Source organism: Heliangelus exortis, chromosome 1 (assembly GCF_036169615.1).
Source record: "Heliangelus exortis chromosome 1, bHelExo1.hap1, whole genome shotgun sequence".
Taxonomy (NCBI): Eukaryota; Metazoa; Chordata; class Aves; order Apodiformes; family Trochilidae; genus Heliangelus; species Heliangelus exortis.
The window spans coordinates 113768500-113784644 of NC_092422.1; the positions used below are offsets into that span (position 1 = coordinate 113768500).

General features: G+C 39.0%; 1 protein-coding gene across 50 annotated transcripts in view; it reads right to left on the minus strand.

Moving 5' to 3' along the window:
• Window positions 1-16145, minus strand: part of ZBTB20 (zinc finger and BTB domain containing 20) — a 505805-nt gene that overhangs the window by 143263 nt on the left and 346397 nt on the right. The gene's annotated exons all lie outside the window — the stretch shown is intronic.

Below are 16145 nucleotides of genomic sequence, written 5' to 3' on the forward strand. Positions count from 1 at the left end.
CTCAACAGCCTCCGTGAAATAGGCTTGTGGCTCCCATGGACAAATGCTCTTATCACAAAAACACTGCCAGATTTGAATGGCATCCTTCTTAGCAGTCATGCCAGATGATACAGGCCTCTGAAACAGAACTCGCCTGCTTGATCCTGACCTTCACAGAAGAGGGGTTAGGCATATTATTAGGGCTGAGGCTGCTTACATTACGGCTGATAGCTGCACATAAAAAATTGTGTTGTCTTAGTTCCTTCTGTCAACACAGTATCTTTTGAACTTGACAGATTTGTTACTCTGAGACCCCAAAGGAAAAAAAAAATGGCTGCATCAAAGTGGAATGGCTGAAGGATCGCAAACTTTTGGTAGACTACAGATCTAGTTTCCCATGTCTAATATGGAGTATATAAGCTTTATTGCCAACACATTTTCCAAATCATAATAACCTGGAATGAAGTAATAAACAAAATTAATCAAAGTCTGATACTCTGAATTGTAACAAGAAGGTACAGCTCCTGCTGGACACAGAAATCAAAGGCAGATGCCCCCCAAATTTTCAAACCTACAAATCACTCCTGTCCCTGCATGCGCTCATCATGCTGTAAAAAATTCAGGTAGTCAGACCAGACAGCATTTTCCAAAAGACTGGTATCAGGGCAACAGCAGCATGGTGTACAAAGACCATGGGATCCATGTACTTAAGTCAAGACAAGGCCCTCACCGACTGTTTCCTACCCAGTTACATGGAGAGATGAGGTCCATCATTCCACAAATTGATTAAAAATATTCAGGAAAATACTAAACTAAGTTGAGATAGTGAAGGAAAAGTAATTAATTGTCACAGGAGATGAAGAAGAAAGGCAGATAGAAAATCTGTCCAGAGATGTAGTTATTTTTTGTGACAATTATTGACCTGGTACAGCAGAGTGTGAGAGGAAGAATATGTATATATCTAGTGGTTTGTCCAGCAAGATAGGTGGAAGAAATACAGTAAAAAAAGAGAAAAAAAAGAAGTAAAAAAGCAGGGACCATCATAAAAACAACAGGGCAGCAAACAAGATGCTATAAGCATGCCTTTGGATAGACCATTCAGAGAGGCCCTGTTTAAGAGCACATTTCTCTTTAAAGAAGCTGACTGCTCCCACACATAAGGATGATTTGCATGAGATACATGACCTTATGGATTCTGCCCAGACTGAAAAGGTGAAGTTCCATAAGATGAAGGGAAGGGCAAGATCAGGATAGTGGGGAGCAGGTCACTATTTATCTTACTTTAAAGAATCCATTACTTTGATGAACTTTAACAGGGAAGTTCTCTTGGCGGAAAAAAATTATTTGCTAAGCATGTATCCTGTATTTTACTTTAACATTGCTCCTGAAGATTTAGTCACAAGGCCTATAGATTAATCTGAAATACACTATATGTGAGGGACTGTTATCAGCTGGTGACTGGGTAGTATTCCTTTCAGAGTTTTGGGCAGATGGGGGACAGTGAGCATACCATAGAAGAACCTGAGAAAAGATATCTAAGCTAAATGATGTGTCTTGGAGAATTAAAAAAAAACCCAAACAACACAACAAAATAAAACATAAAACCAAAACCAAAACCAAGTTAAAAAGCCAAAAGAACCATGTACAGAATGAAAAATTTTAGGCTGAATGGTTAGGTTTTGGCTGTGCTATATGCAACATAAAACAAGTTCAGTTATGGGAAAGTGTCAAGCAGCTTTGATGACAGGGATGCCAAAGAATTCTACAAATCATGTCCTGAGTCTCTGGAGGTGTTGAGTAATGACTTATACCAACATTACCATTAAATTTGGTATAAGAAATGAAGAAGACCATTGCACCTAATGAAAACTGTAGGATAATTTTAGTTAGGAACAATATAGTGGAAGCTGCAAACTAGAACCTAGCAAAACACCAAAACTGAAACAATTTTTTTCTAATGATCGCAATTGGTCTGGACACTTGATTATCAGTTTTGTTCAAAAGAAAATACATGAAAACAAAACTTTCCATGTAAAGTATTGGAAGAAGAAGATCTGTCTGAGTAAACTATGATTCATTCCAGGTTAGATAACTGCAGAACACGTATGCAGGAAAGAAGTGGGCCAAATTCTGTTCTTGCTGCCCTGTGCAATCATGCTGATTTAATTAAAATGGTAAGCAGAACTTAAAACATTAAAATGCCGGGGTGAAACTTTTTTTTATCATATGGTGCTGTTTGTCACTAGAGACATATTTAACCTAATTACAGTAGATTAACACAGTAGATTTCTTCAAGATACTATTATACAGTACCATAAAAATGAAGACTAAGAAAGCTAACTGCTTTCCCCACATCTCTGTGTTGTAAGGGAATGATTACCTATCTCTAATTATGTCACTCATTTTCAACCTGGTATGGCTCTATTTAGTGGGGTTGACAAAGAGAACCCACTGATCTTTTTCATATTGAATTCCCAGTGTTAATTAATCATTATTACTTGGAAGCTGTTTTGCCATCAGACAGGATAGCCAGAGGCTAATCTTAAATCTGCCCTTGTTTCATTGTGGCTAGATTCTGTCCACTTTCTCTATCTTTGATATGGGAATAAATTTCATTTAAAATACAAAACCTCAGAGACAAGAGAGTTAAAATTGAGGGATCTTTAGGAATCTACCTGCCTTCAAGTTTAATGAGAATAAGGTTCCTTGAACACGGAAGAATTTCTGTTTATGGGGAGTTAAGATGGTGATATCCAGTCAGATGAGTTACATTCTATAAGCAGGTAATCGATTTAGGTGGCTAACGACAATTTTTGAAATTGACTTAAGCATTCATGTCGAAGTCCATTGGAAGTCAGTGAAATTTTGGCTGTAAAGCACCAGAAGACTTGAGAATATTTTACCTTTGTTATCTCAAGTGCTACTTACTTTCAATTAAATTAACATTAGGTGCCAAAGTAATTTTTGCAATATGCATTCAGTTGCTTCTTACAATTGATTCACTAATTTTTGAGTAATCTTGCCTCAAGTACCATTTTCCTAGCAGTAAATTGGGACAGTGATTCTGCTAGATTTCTGCAAAGTGATTTAGGATCCGAATGATGTAATGCACTACCAAGATGAGAGATGTTATGCCTCCAGCCTCTAGACTGGAAAGAAGCAGGCAGATTATGAACTGTTTTAAGCAGGAGAAATGGCAAGAGATACAGATAATCCTAAACTGACTGCTTTTGCCTCAAAACATTTTCACCCTTTATGAATATAAAACCAAAAATGAGCACAGCTTTATCATATATAATATATCATATATAATCTCTACTATAAATAATAGTCACCCCTCTGTTTCTGGATGCACAACACCTGCTAGGTATCTAAATGACAATTTAATCCCGGGGGAAGATAAAGAAAATAATTTGCTGAGTAACCCCTCCATTCAGAAGGGGCCAAATGGAGCCTGTGCCATGCTGGGGGAACAGAGTGACAGAGGAGACTCCGTGAAGCCCTCTGGAGCCCTGTGAATGGTCTGAGGGCGCAGAGAGGCTGCACTGCATCTCTGACACAGCAGAGAGAGATTACAGCAAAATTAAATTGAGGATTTCAGTGGATATTGTTGTTGTTTTTATATATTAATGAACAACAGTAATACGTGATTCTACACTGAATACCAGGTTTGACATTTAATCTGAGTGCTCATACTATCCATAAATGTTCATAAACGTCACAAGACCCCTACCCTTTGATTGAATTACAACCTAGTACGCAAGTCAGGAACCATGGATTAATCTGCATAGATTTCTATTTCTGCAGGTTACATTGTTATTTGTTGATTTATACACTTTTCCCTCTAAGTGTCCTTTCCATGGAGAATGCAGGAAAATACATGCAAATCTTTCATTTGAAAGCAGCTCAAAATTCAGTGACTAGCAGCAGATGGAGACTTGGTTCAGTGGAACCTATACTAATTACCATTTGCTTTTTGAAGTCACCTCTGCTAATGGCCAGCAAAATCTTAGTCCCTGTGATATTCCCTATTACTTTCACATTAACTCTTACTACAGACAGCAATCACTTAACATGCTTCTTGGCAATGCTATGCAATTAAATAGCCTTTCAATCAGCTTGCTGAGGAATTCAGAAATGGAAACTGCTTTAATACTAGGAGTTAATTACAAGAATGCAAAGGAAGGCAGTCAAATGTTATGTTAGCATATCAGAAATATGACAACACCTTAGCCACAGATGTCACAGGCGAGGTTAAAAAGCCCCATCAGCCAAAGTGACATGGCAACATATAGAGGAATATAATCTTCGGGTTCTCATTTTCCTTTTTTCTTTCACTGTGGTCATGTTACTTGAGGTGACCACCTCCTTTAGAAGCAAAAATATCTGGAATTTCACTGTCACCTGTATTAAAGGACCTCACCACACAACTGTGTCTGCTTGGGGACTGATAATGACACCTCCTCAGTGTCTCACAGCACGGAAATGGTCCAAATGGCTCATCAGAGAATTGTGCTTCTGCAAATCCTGACCTCAGCAGAGGCCAGGTCCTGATCCCTTTGAAATCAACCTTATCAAAGAGCTATGGGGCAGGTTTCCTTTATTCCCCTGCATCTTCAGCTACTAGAAGTGGGATGGCTCCCTGGAGTGGCCCTTGTCTGTGTGAATTCATTCGTCCACACAAGACTTAAGAGAAGGGCTGGCTGCTCTCTCCAGTGAGAGAGGAAATGAACATCACTCTGTTGAGTTAGTGCTAGAAAAGGGATGAACTGAAGAGGTGGTTTTACAACTGACAGCTTATTGCAGTGAAGGAGAAAGCAGAAATGGGAAAAAGATACTTCAAATTGAGGGCCAATTCCAGGGTCATGTATCAAATCTAGTCTATGATATTGGATAATGTAAACAAATTATCTTTGAAAAATGACAACTTTTTGTACACCCATTAGAATTAAGGTATGTCTGTGTATGTTTGAACACACGTACATGTGTATTTTGGTTATGTACCATTAAAGGATTTTAAAAACATCTACTTGTCTACCAGTGCACATGCTCATTTTTATGAAATAAAAAGCCAACCTGTAGTTCTGTAAAGAATGCAGTGATGTCTTGAGAACAATTTTGAAACAAAAATTTATCAATAATGCTTCCATCACTCATTTTCCAAAGGGAGAGTTTGTTTAGAAGCTACAGTCCTCAAAAGATAACACAAAACTTTTTCCTCTCTCAAACCTGAAGACAGAAAACCTTGCAGCTTATTTTATTATAAATTCCGAAGATCATTTTTTTATCATAAATAAAGGATTTCTTATATAGCCATGGCTTTTATTTTCTTTAATTAGTATATACATAACTATTTAGTATTATTGTTAACCTTGGAACAGAAAGTGTAGTAAAAGTCCTTTTTTGTTGTTGTAATTAGAATAGCTAAAATGATAGCCTGGTCTTTTTCAAATTATGAAACATGTACAGGGAAAAGGAGACTTTAAATGCATATTACAAAAAAATGTTTTTATAAACCAGGAGCTTCTCAGCCCCTTAACCAGAAAATAAAAAAATCCTGATGAATACATTTTTCAGCACACACTGCTTGCCAGAAAGGCTGTATAATATTATGTTTTGATAAGACAAAAGAAATTAATCCAATCAAAATTAGGACTTTCATGTATAAGTAAGCTGATTCAAAAAGACATCAAGTTGAGGAGCTGACTCATTCCACAGGTAACTCAGCCCAAACCGAGCCCTACAAGCTTTTCTTAGTGAAAGCAATGAAATAGATGAAATAAGAAAAGAAATCTCGTACATCTGCAAAATGAACTCTAATTAACTTCCATGAGAGGTCTCCAGCTCCCTAAGAAGAACTTCAGTCAAAAAAAAGTCTCCACACAAATCACCTCTGAGGAAAACATTGTTAGAAGAAGAGAAGGAGCCCTGTCTGGAAGCAGCAGCTTCACCAGCAGTTACTTTAAGTGGCTGAGGGCAAGAGCAAAACCTGCAAAAAGTCTGTCTGAGGAAAAGTTAAATATGTTCTTGTTTTTAATCTAAACGTAGCATTTTGAGCTCGCATCTTGACTTAAAGATAGCCTGAAGTGGTGTTACTCTCCAGTAACCCTAACTGGTGATGATGTCTGAGGAATTTGTAAGTATATGTCAAAGCAGGATGTTCCATTGGCAGGCACCTGATCACTGCAGCCTCACGCAGCTCAGCCTACTGGCAGGAGGAAGGTGCCTATCACCCCCCTTCCCAGTGCCATGGCACTGCCACTTCTCTGCTGTCCACCTCGTCCTTGGAGGTGGACATGGACAAGGAGGCTTCTTGGGTGCTGGGGGGATTAATTATGGAAAAGAGAATACTTGGAAAGAGGTGGACATGGACAAAAGAACTCGTACTGCCCACTTCTGACTGCCCGATGGGGCTGTACTGTAGGTTCACACTCTGGTGGCAGCATCTGCCTGCTCCTGTCTGTCATCTTTCCAACATCCCTGATGCCCCTTCCTCCCCACCTGATCGTGTGCGTTCCCATCAACAGATAGTGAAGGAGCAAAACTGGCCCTGGAAAAGATGGTGGATGCAATGTGACTGGGTTGTTCCCATCCAGCTTACAGCCTGTTCCCTGTTCACTCTTGGAAAAGAAGGAAAAAGGTAGACAAATGCTGACCAGAAGCACTGACTCTGTGATTCATAAGCAGTTTGGGAATTTTCATTTTACAAAATATTTTGTGTTGGCTTTTCTTTGCACTTGGAACCTACAGCTTTGAAACTTGGAACAGAAGAAAAAAGAAAAAATATCTACTTAAATATACATAAAATATACCTATATTCTGTTAGGATCAGGATCATACCCTGAAAAATAGGTTGCAGCTCTGCTCACGCTTGGAGGTGAATTCTGTGCACTGAGGCAGTGTGGCTGAGCTGGAAGCTCACAAGTTAAACCAGTTTACTTACACCACAGCTGTGTCAAGTCATGTTCTCCTTATTGCAAGCTGGATAAGCAGCAAAGCTGCTTCCTTGCTTGGAGGTTTGCAGCCTCAGTGCCAGAACTATATGCATCCATATTAATAATAGCAATTAGTGAAGTTTGTCTACTATTAATAAGGAGAGAGCTGTTATAAAATCTAGTGATACATACAAATAGGTTACTGATGTAAGGCAGTGACCCTGAAAAATGAGTTATTGTTTGAGAGCTTTCTATTGCCAATTATTATTTTCTGTATATATTGATGTTCCTCTAATATGTTCTGATAAATCTAGTGGTGTTGTGATCACTTCTCCAAATGGTATCTTTGGATCCTGTGTGGTCCCAAGAGCCATGACACTCCAGCACAGATTGTGTAATTTATTTCCAAACTGAGACACGCTGACTCTCCGTAATATTTCTTTCATTTTAACATCTGAATAACATTTGATTTGGGACATAAGTAGTCCGATATATCATGTTTCCTTGGTGGCACTGGAGATCAGTACTAAAGGGCAATGACTGAGTTTGTAAGTACCATGAGGCCAGGAGAAGAGGGTGCACTGGAGTGGGAAGCACTTCCAAGCCTGAGCTGCAGGGTGACTGGAGAGATGTGTAGGCACATGGGAGGTCTGCTCCATCTGGAGGTGCTGGGGCACAAGGGCAATGAGCAGAGGTCTGGCAACCTGCAGCCTGGGGTTACACTGGCTTGAAAAATCCAGCTTGCTCTCTTTGGTGGGAGCCGGGTGGTTTAGCACTTGAAATCTGAGGGTGTCTGTTAAATCAGGAGTCGGTGAGATCATTATGGAAAAGTGTAAGGATGTCAAATTTATAATCACAATCATTTAAAGAAAATGTCAGGATATTTTCCTGACTGCCTATTTAGTAAAGAAACCACGTGACTATAAGAAGACGTATACAGAAATGCTAGGCTGGCAGATACCATACACAAGGGCAGCAAATCCTTGAAGGTAAGGTATCATATGGTTTGTGCTCTGTTTTTTACAATTTGTACTGTTTCAAACATGAACTGTGTTCTTGTGACTGTATGCAAGAGTTGGAACAAGACTAAAAGGATTTTAAAAGTATTTCACTTGCCTTTAAACCTCTGCAGATCTCTTGAAGTCACCAGGGTTATGCAGCTGCACCACTGTATGAAGTATTAAGCCTTCAACATCTACAAAGACAGGCTAAATATATGCTTTTTCTGTTTTGCAGAAAGGAACCACCTTTTTTTTCTAAAAATCAATATTTTGGGATTTACTTTTCAATGTTTTTTCTCACTCTACACCTATTAAAATAAATCAAAACTACTTCATAAAGATCCACTAAAACTGCTTCTGGGAACAATACTCTCTGTTTTATATTTGGTATGGGAAGAATGTACTGTATAGCACGCTGTTAGTTTTGTGACACATTTTTCTTTCAGATGGGGATGGGATGAAGAGTCAAGGATGAAGCCTCATCACTGAACCTTATCCCTCTTAACATCAAATCTGATGCTGTTTTATAGGATCTTGTCCCCAACTTCAAGTTTAATGCTAATACATCCTATACATCCTTGAAGTTCTGGCATTCAATATGCATAGTCTTGAGATTTTTATTCAATAATAAGAAAAAAACATGTCAATGAGTTGAATGTTATCTTTTGCTTTATAGGGGTAATTGCCCTTATTCTCATTTTATGCAATGAAAAAAGAAAACTAAACTGATCTTGAAGCTGATCAATTCTAAAGCAGAACTGTGAAATGAACTGACATGTTTTTATGCCCAGTCTAGAGCCTGAACCACATCAAACGAAAAGAAGAATCCTTAAAGAAACCTGAAAAGCCACCTGCATATTCTTTTCAATGAAGAAAAGCTGATCCCTTTGATTGCTGAAGCCAAACCAAACAGCAGACACAGAGAGTTTACAAAGTCTCTTAGTGATGAGGCAGAGTTCAGGCTATTTATCAGCCTTCCTGCAATGCATGTGTCCATTTCACAAAACAAAATCAGAAACAAAGAATTCCAAGAACTTATCCAAACCCAGTTTACATAGTTCACTGCATCTGTTCACTTCAGAAAAGTAAACCATTCTTTACAGGTTGGATTTGAAAATAAACATACCGTTTTCCTAGCTCATCTAAAAATGCAACAAGTGAGAGCAATCAAAAAGAGGTTTATAGGTGAGTTAGTGTAAGAAGCAGCACAATAAATTGGCTTTACAGTTTAAGAACATGTCACTTGTATAGATGGACCCTGTCTTGGAAGCAACTACAGAGCTATATTCAACGTTACTTTGGGAGACAAGTGGGTGGGGAGGAAAGACTTGGATCCAAGGGATACTGTATAGCATGAGAGCAAGGTTAGCTTTATTTTGCAACCTATTATTTTCACAAGAACATGAATCAAAGAGATAAACTATGCCAATTTCTTCATAGCTGACTTGTTACAGGATATTGTTTGAGTCCTCACTAATGACTCCTTGAGGTTAGTTATTACTGTGATTAGGAGTTGGGAGGATAGAGGTCTGAGACCTTTCAAAGGAAACATTTTGTTCAGAACTGGTACAAAAAATAAAGTCAGCATTACACTAACTTTAACAACTCAACCAGGATAATGGTCTGTGTATGCAGACAGAGCTTTTGCTGTTTTAAATGAGGGAGATAAACTCCACATAAGAAGGGAAGCTGAGATAACCAGCTATTCAGTTTTGGTCTTGAGGATCAGAAAGCTGTCAGCTTGAGAAATACGAGTATCTGTGGAAACGCTCTGGAAAAAGAATGATGATGAAGTTATTAGCAGGTAAAAAAAAAAAAAAAAAAAGCGCTTTAAAATTTGCTTTTGCTTTGTGTGTCACAGATAAATAAATTAAGGCATATGAGATGCATATGATACTCTTGGTAGCCTACTGAGATAGATTTTGTTTTTCTTTTTATTCAAAAGCAGGCTGTATGCAATGGTACTCTGCTCTCAGTCATCCAAAAAGTCTGGTGGCATCACTGAGGTTGGCATGAAAAATTCTACTGGCTTCATTAAGAATGAGGCAAAGAGGTATCTCTGCACCATGTTCGTTTGTAGCAATGGCAGATAAAAAGCTTACCTTGAAGACAAAGGCAGGTTTTGTGGGATCTTGTTCCCCCCCGAAAACTCCTATCTGCTTTAGTCACAAAATCTTAGTTTCCTCATGCCATAAAACTGAGATTAAAATAACTCACTTCCTCAGAAGTTGTGAGGGGATGTATTTAAAAATTAAGAATCCTTTTCTTTCATTATCAACTCTATCATTTATCAGGTCTAGCTTTTATCACCAGCATCTAGCACTTGTCACTATGGCAGGATCAGAGACAATGTGTTTGCCCAGACCCCTCTGGTATCTCTTGCAGCACAAGGTACCTGGCAAAGGTATCACCATAGTGCTGTGAACCTTCTCTAGAGGACTTTAGGTTAACCATGTATTCAAGAATAACTAGTGGGTTTCCTTATTCAAAGCATCCAGCAACTTCCACTTCAGTGCAGGTGAAGTGGTGAAAAATACTGGGGAGAGAAATGTTTTCTGTATCCAGAGCTTTTTAATGCACATGGACATTAACAGACCGACCTACCTGCTTTATGAGTTAAGGTCATGTTGTCATCCTAAAAGAGCCTCCAAGAAAAGTTACAGACTCAACTAATAAGTGGAGTATTTACTAAGAAAGCTATATGGAAAACAGATATGTTTCCTCAAAATATGTCTTCCTGAGGACAGGGTGGTGGTAAGAGATACCATGTAACCTGGCAGATGATCACTGTTTTTCAGCTTCAAAGACGGGAAACTTGCGCGAGCAAAAAACCTTCCCCATCTGCACCATAAGGAAGTGATCACTGGGAAGGATTTAATGGAATCAGCTTGTCAGAATGATGAAGCTGAAAAAGCTTTTACAGAATATGTCCATGACAAAAACTTTAGCATAATGTATATAATGCAGAGTGTTTTTTGTCATGGCAAAAAGAAAGGAATATCATTAATTTAGACAGTAAGTGTAAGGTTCTGCTGAAAATCTCCATGGGATAAATCACAGAAATACAGCCTTGACCAGACAAATGGAGCCAGGCAAGTCCCAGTTCTTGTTAGAAGTTATCGAAAGTGCCATTGAGTTTTTAAAGTCTGTCATCTCTGGTAGATGATAAGAAAAGGATTGGGCTGTTTTCTTCAGATCTACAAGCATCTGGCTACAGTCTTGCTGAGGCATATACATGATTGGAATAAAAAATGAGCTCTTTTAAAAGTGCTTCTTAAAGGGGCCCTATTCATACGTGGTACTTTCTCCCCAAATCTTTTATGGGAAAAAAGCTCATTACGGTCACACAGACAAATGCTGTATAATCTTTCACCCTGTCCACTAGCAATGTGTTCAATCCAATTTACAGCACTTCCCGCTATTCTAGTTCTGGACTCCCCACACAGCTCTCCTAAATGTATACCCATCCTGACCCACTGCTCCCCACCCGCTGCTCTTTCAATTTTAGGCTTCCCTGGAGCACTGACTGCCATTCATGCCTAATAACAAGGTGGAGCAACTTGATTATACAACTCTGAAAAGTGAATTTTCTGTGCCTTTTGTGCTGAAACACCATAATTAAGACACATATTATTGTATGTTGGAATGCTCTGAGATAGAGATGAGAGTAGCTTTCACTTCAGGAAATGACATTTTGTACCTGTGACAATTTATATTCATCTAAAAAACAAAAGTTTCTGATTGAAGATCTTTTAAACTCCTTCTCAGCTTGGTGACAGATCCATCCCCACTCTTTTGAGTCCACTTCCACATCAGCTCTAAGGGTAAGTAAGGGTTGGCACAATTAGCAGTAAGAATTTTTCAAGGAATCATTTACTTGGCTAATTCATTTCCTTGTCAGCTTTGGGAAGGTCCACCAGCAGACTGCAGGTTTTTTTTCTAAGTACCCTATTTTTTCTTTTTAATCTACCTTGGGCAATGCTGTTCATTAAGCATATACAGTCTGCTTCAAGTACTTGACATTTGGAGCAGGGGTGCATAGGTGGGATCAAGCAACGCAATAGACCTCATCACAGACACATAGCATTGTTTTTGCCTCCTGACTGGATTAATGTTAAACCCTCGAGCCCTTAAACCATGTACTCAAGCCTGTGCTTAACTTCAAACATGTGAATGCAATGGGACTCAAGCATGTAATTAAAATTTAACCTTTACTTCAGGTTCCACTTAACAGAAATGGACTTATGTATGTGCTAAAAATGGTTTGCTTTGTAGAGACAATTTCTTGAGCTGAAGTAAGAAGAGGGAAGAAGAGATGAAGACATCACTGGGATTTGGATTCATTCAGGATTAGAGAGGAGAAAAATGTTACTATGGAATTATAAAAGACAGTGAGTTCTTTTAGAAGACAAAAAGCATTCTTGATGCAGTGCTTGATTTATTGATACTCTACAGCTTCCTGGATAGGGCAGTTTGGTTTTCTCTTGCCAGTTTCACAGGTGTGTAAATGTTGCATATGTATGTCCATCACCATTTGCAGAAGGTTGGGCCAACTCCTGGGCCGATTCCTTTGCCTGCACAAGGGAGGTGAGAAAGGTGTGCAAAGCCATCTCTCCCAGCTCTCATCACTCTAGAGGTAAGCTGACAAGTTCACTACCTGAAAGCATATGAGCACATGATTTTTAAAGTGGGCCGTTTGCTGTCACTAGAGTAAAGCCTGCCTGCTCCAATGTTTGCAAAAAGCAAACAAATGTAGGGCGTGACTGCAGCCGGAGCAAACTCATTTGTAAAAGTAAGCGAATACTCATGGACATTTTGTGTGTACGTGCGTTAATGTCCACACGGTTGTTCTTTCAATAGGTATAAATGGCCTTTCTGCTTGACACTGAGAAACAGAGCATCCGTGCTCATCCCAAGGAAATATTCACATCTGCCAGCCTCCCTCATCTATCATTGCGGTGGCGCACAGGGTAGGAGCAGGGGTGAATCAGAAGGACTGTGCACGACTGACAATAGAGCTTGCATCAAAGGTAGTATTCCTCTGCCTCTCTGAAATGCAGACATTTTACAAGCCTTTCTCCCTGAAGGAATTAGGATTAAACTTCAAAGCCACCGAACAAAACGGAGTCACACAGGCACACAATTATTGGCCTACGTCCATGGACAATGATACCAAGGGGTTTAACGTTCATGAGATCTTTTCAGACTATTGTAGTATCCTCTCTGCTCTCAGAGTCCTCTTCCTGGAGAAAGCCTCTGACCTCTCTGGCAGCAATTGCTGTACTAGCTGGCGTGACAGCACCATGTGTCCCCTGCCTCACCGGTGCTATCGTATTCCCACTAGAAAGATTCAGTATGCATCTTTCATGTTTCTTAATAAAGAAAAGGATTACAAGGTACTAAAAGGATCAGGCTCAACCCCACCAGTCTCTCTTTCACCCCAATTCTCTTCTCCCAAGTTACTCCTTACATCAACTTTGAATTAATTCCTCTCAGGTAAACAGCACGGAAATATTATAAACAGAATCAACTCTTTTCAACGTGCTACACTTTCCTTTCTTTCACATTCTACACAAACAGAAGTGGAAAAAATACCATATATACATAATAGCAAATGTTGTGTCACTATTTTTCTTTTTTTTTTTCTTTTTTTTTTTTTTAACTGTTTTTATCTTATATAAACAGTGGTGATGGAATTATAAACACCATTATTCCACCTCCATGTTAATACTCTTATTATCTTGCATAAACAGAAGTGAACGAATATGTACACGACACCAATCAATCCTTATAAAAAAAAAAATAGAGAAGTTTTTATCTTTTATAAACAGCGGAGGAAGAACTTAATGAATTCAAAATGTAGTTTTCCTGTTTATATTATTATGATCCGAAAGTAGAAACCAAATGGATGTACATTCAACACCATGCAAACAGTCAGTTATGAAATACTTTCTTTCTGCTGACTTCAAGAGTAAATGCAGTATAAAAGAAATCTGCTGCTCTGAGAGATCTGAAAACTGGTGGCCTGAGTTTAATTACAGAGCAGGCAGTTGAGGGGCTGCACTGTCCTCTACTTTTGCCAAAGTTCTTTAGCCCCTTCCTTGAAGGGCCACTCAAGATAAAAAAGGATAACTCAATCTCTGTGGTGAACCACTAGTACTTGGCCTTTCTGCTGAGATTGCCAGATACAGGGGGCCAATTAATACAGATGGATTTTGTGTAATGTGGACACCTGCCACTAGAAACTGGGCTCAGACCCCTAAGTCATTTCACAGAGGCCACCCAACAGCTGTTCAACAGTAATGACTTTGGGGCATGAGTGACCTAGGTCAGATATAAACGTGTAACTTCAAGCTGATAGGCTCCATATGTCAGTACTAATCCCCATAACCACCCACGCCTTCTGCTTTCTTATTTTTGTGTATGTTTGTTTCTGGCTGATCTTCTGAGGCCCATCTCTGAGCCTAAAAGATTTTTCCCTCTGTCTTTTATGTTAGCCTTAACCACAATGTAGTGCAGTTTCCATTTGGTTTTTTTTTTCCTTCTACCATACTCTCCTATGGTGGATCATCTTTGCTTTAGGCATGCAGAGTCTACCTCTTTCTTTTTCTAAATTAAGTCAGTCATGGAAACTGGCTTTCCCACAAAGGACAAGTAGAGATTTTTTTTTCTAAGGTCCTGCTCCTTTTCAAAAATGGGTTGATGATGTCTCCCTGGGTTGATGGTGCTCTTCTCTGATGTTATCATTTGCAAAAGCAATATGCTTTTTCTTTCATCTAGTCTGGGTACAAACACAAGCTAGACTCCCCTACATGCCTGGATGAAACTGGAAGCCCAGGTGACTTTGCATATCTTTTAAAAAGCATTTCTTCTGAGGTCCTGGCCTAAAAACAGCTGTTTGAGGGGAAACTGCTTTTCCGCTCTCCACAAAGTTGGGACCTTTGTTTACTAAGGGAAGATCACTCAAAAAAATAGAACCTAATTCCACTGTACAGAATTTAATAGGATGGGTGACCAGAACCACCTGCTGAACAGCAGAAATCTCTTCTGTGAGTTATTCTATGTGCTACAGAGATCACAAAGGAAAACCTCTGAAAGAAAATTCAGGGGAATTAGGGAATCAGGGAATGCAGATTCCCTCTGTTTAGAGGCTACAAGAAAGAGTTTTGCTTGGCAGCAGTCTGCTTTGCTGCATCTCAAGCTATGAAAAATTTTCCTTAAAATAATAATTACTCAGATAATTGCGATGCACTGATCATGAACATAAAAATAGTGTGACTGTCCCCCCTTGTTTCACTCCTTTCTTCTCCTTGCATTCCATTTATTTTCTATATCTGAACACATTCTGAGCCCCAGTTAGTGATCCTTCTGCTTGTTGTCAGAGAAGATCCCTGAGATGCAAAGTCCTGGCCAGCAGGATTTATGTCTGAGTTTTCCCTCTGCACAGGGATGTTTGAGTCTAAATTTTGCAGCATAAGGCCCCTCTATCTAAAAAGGCTTCTTAAAGCACCAAATTAAACACACAAGGGAGAAGTAAGGCCTTTCAGAGGAGTGTAGCCAAAAATAGAAGGAAAAAACCATATTTCACCATTTGTTTTGAAAACACCAAAAATGATTAAACATATTATAAACGAAACTAAACTTAAAAAAAAAAAAATCATACCATATGAACAAATTCCCTGCCAAGTTCCATTTTTAAATCAAAGCCATTTTAGGCTCATATGTCGAAAAAGAGTCTTAAACTAACAAACTTATGTAATGGATTTTAAAAAACTGCACAGACGTGCTTAACTGAAATTGCCAAATCTGTTCAGCACTTCATGAGGAGAGAGGAGGAGGAAAGGGAAGGACGTACAAAGGTTTGGGATTCATCTGTGCAACTGCCCCCGAGTTGAGACTTCCTTTGAAGTTTGTTCCAACTCTCAAGGAGCCAAGACAGATGACTCACTGCAATCTAGTTTCCCCTCCTGCCCCTTTTCAGTAAACCTCAAATTTTGAGACAAATACAACTGGGTTTCCTTAACCTTACATAGTAAGAACTATGAATTTACATGTGGTTAGCAAAGGGAAGGGAAAAGGAAGGAGGTGGGTGAGTGAGAAGACAGATATGAATATATCCACAAGGACTCTTAAATAAGTGGCAACAAAGGGTAAGGAGCTTTTGGGGTTGGCAGAAAAATATACATTGTAAACTAGGAGAAAGATGTGAATTGAGTGGTAAGCAAAACAC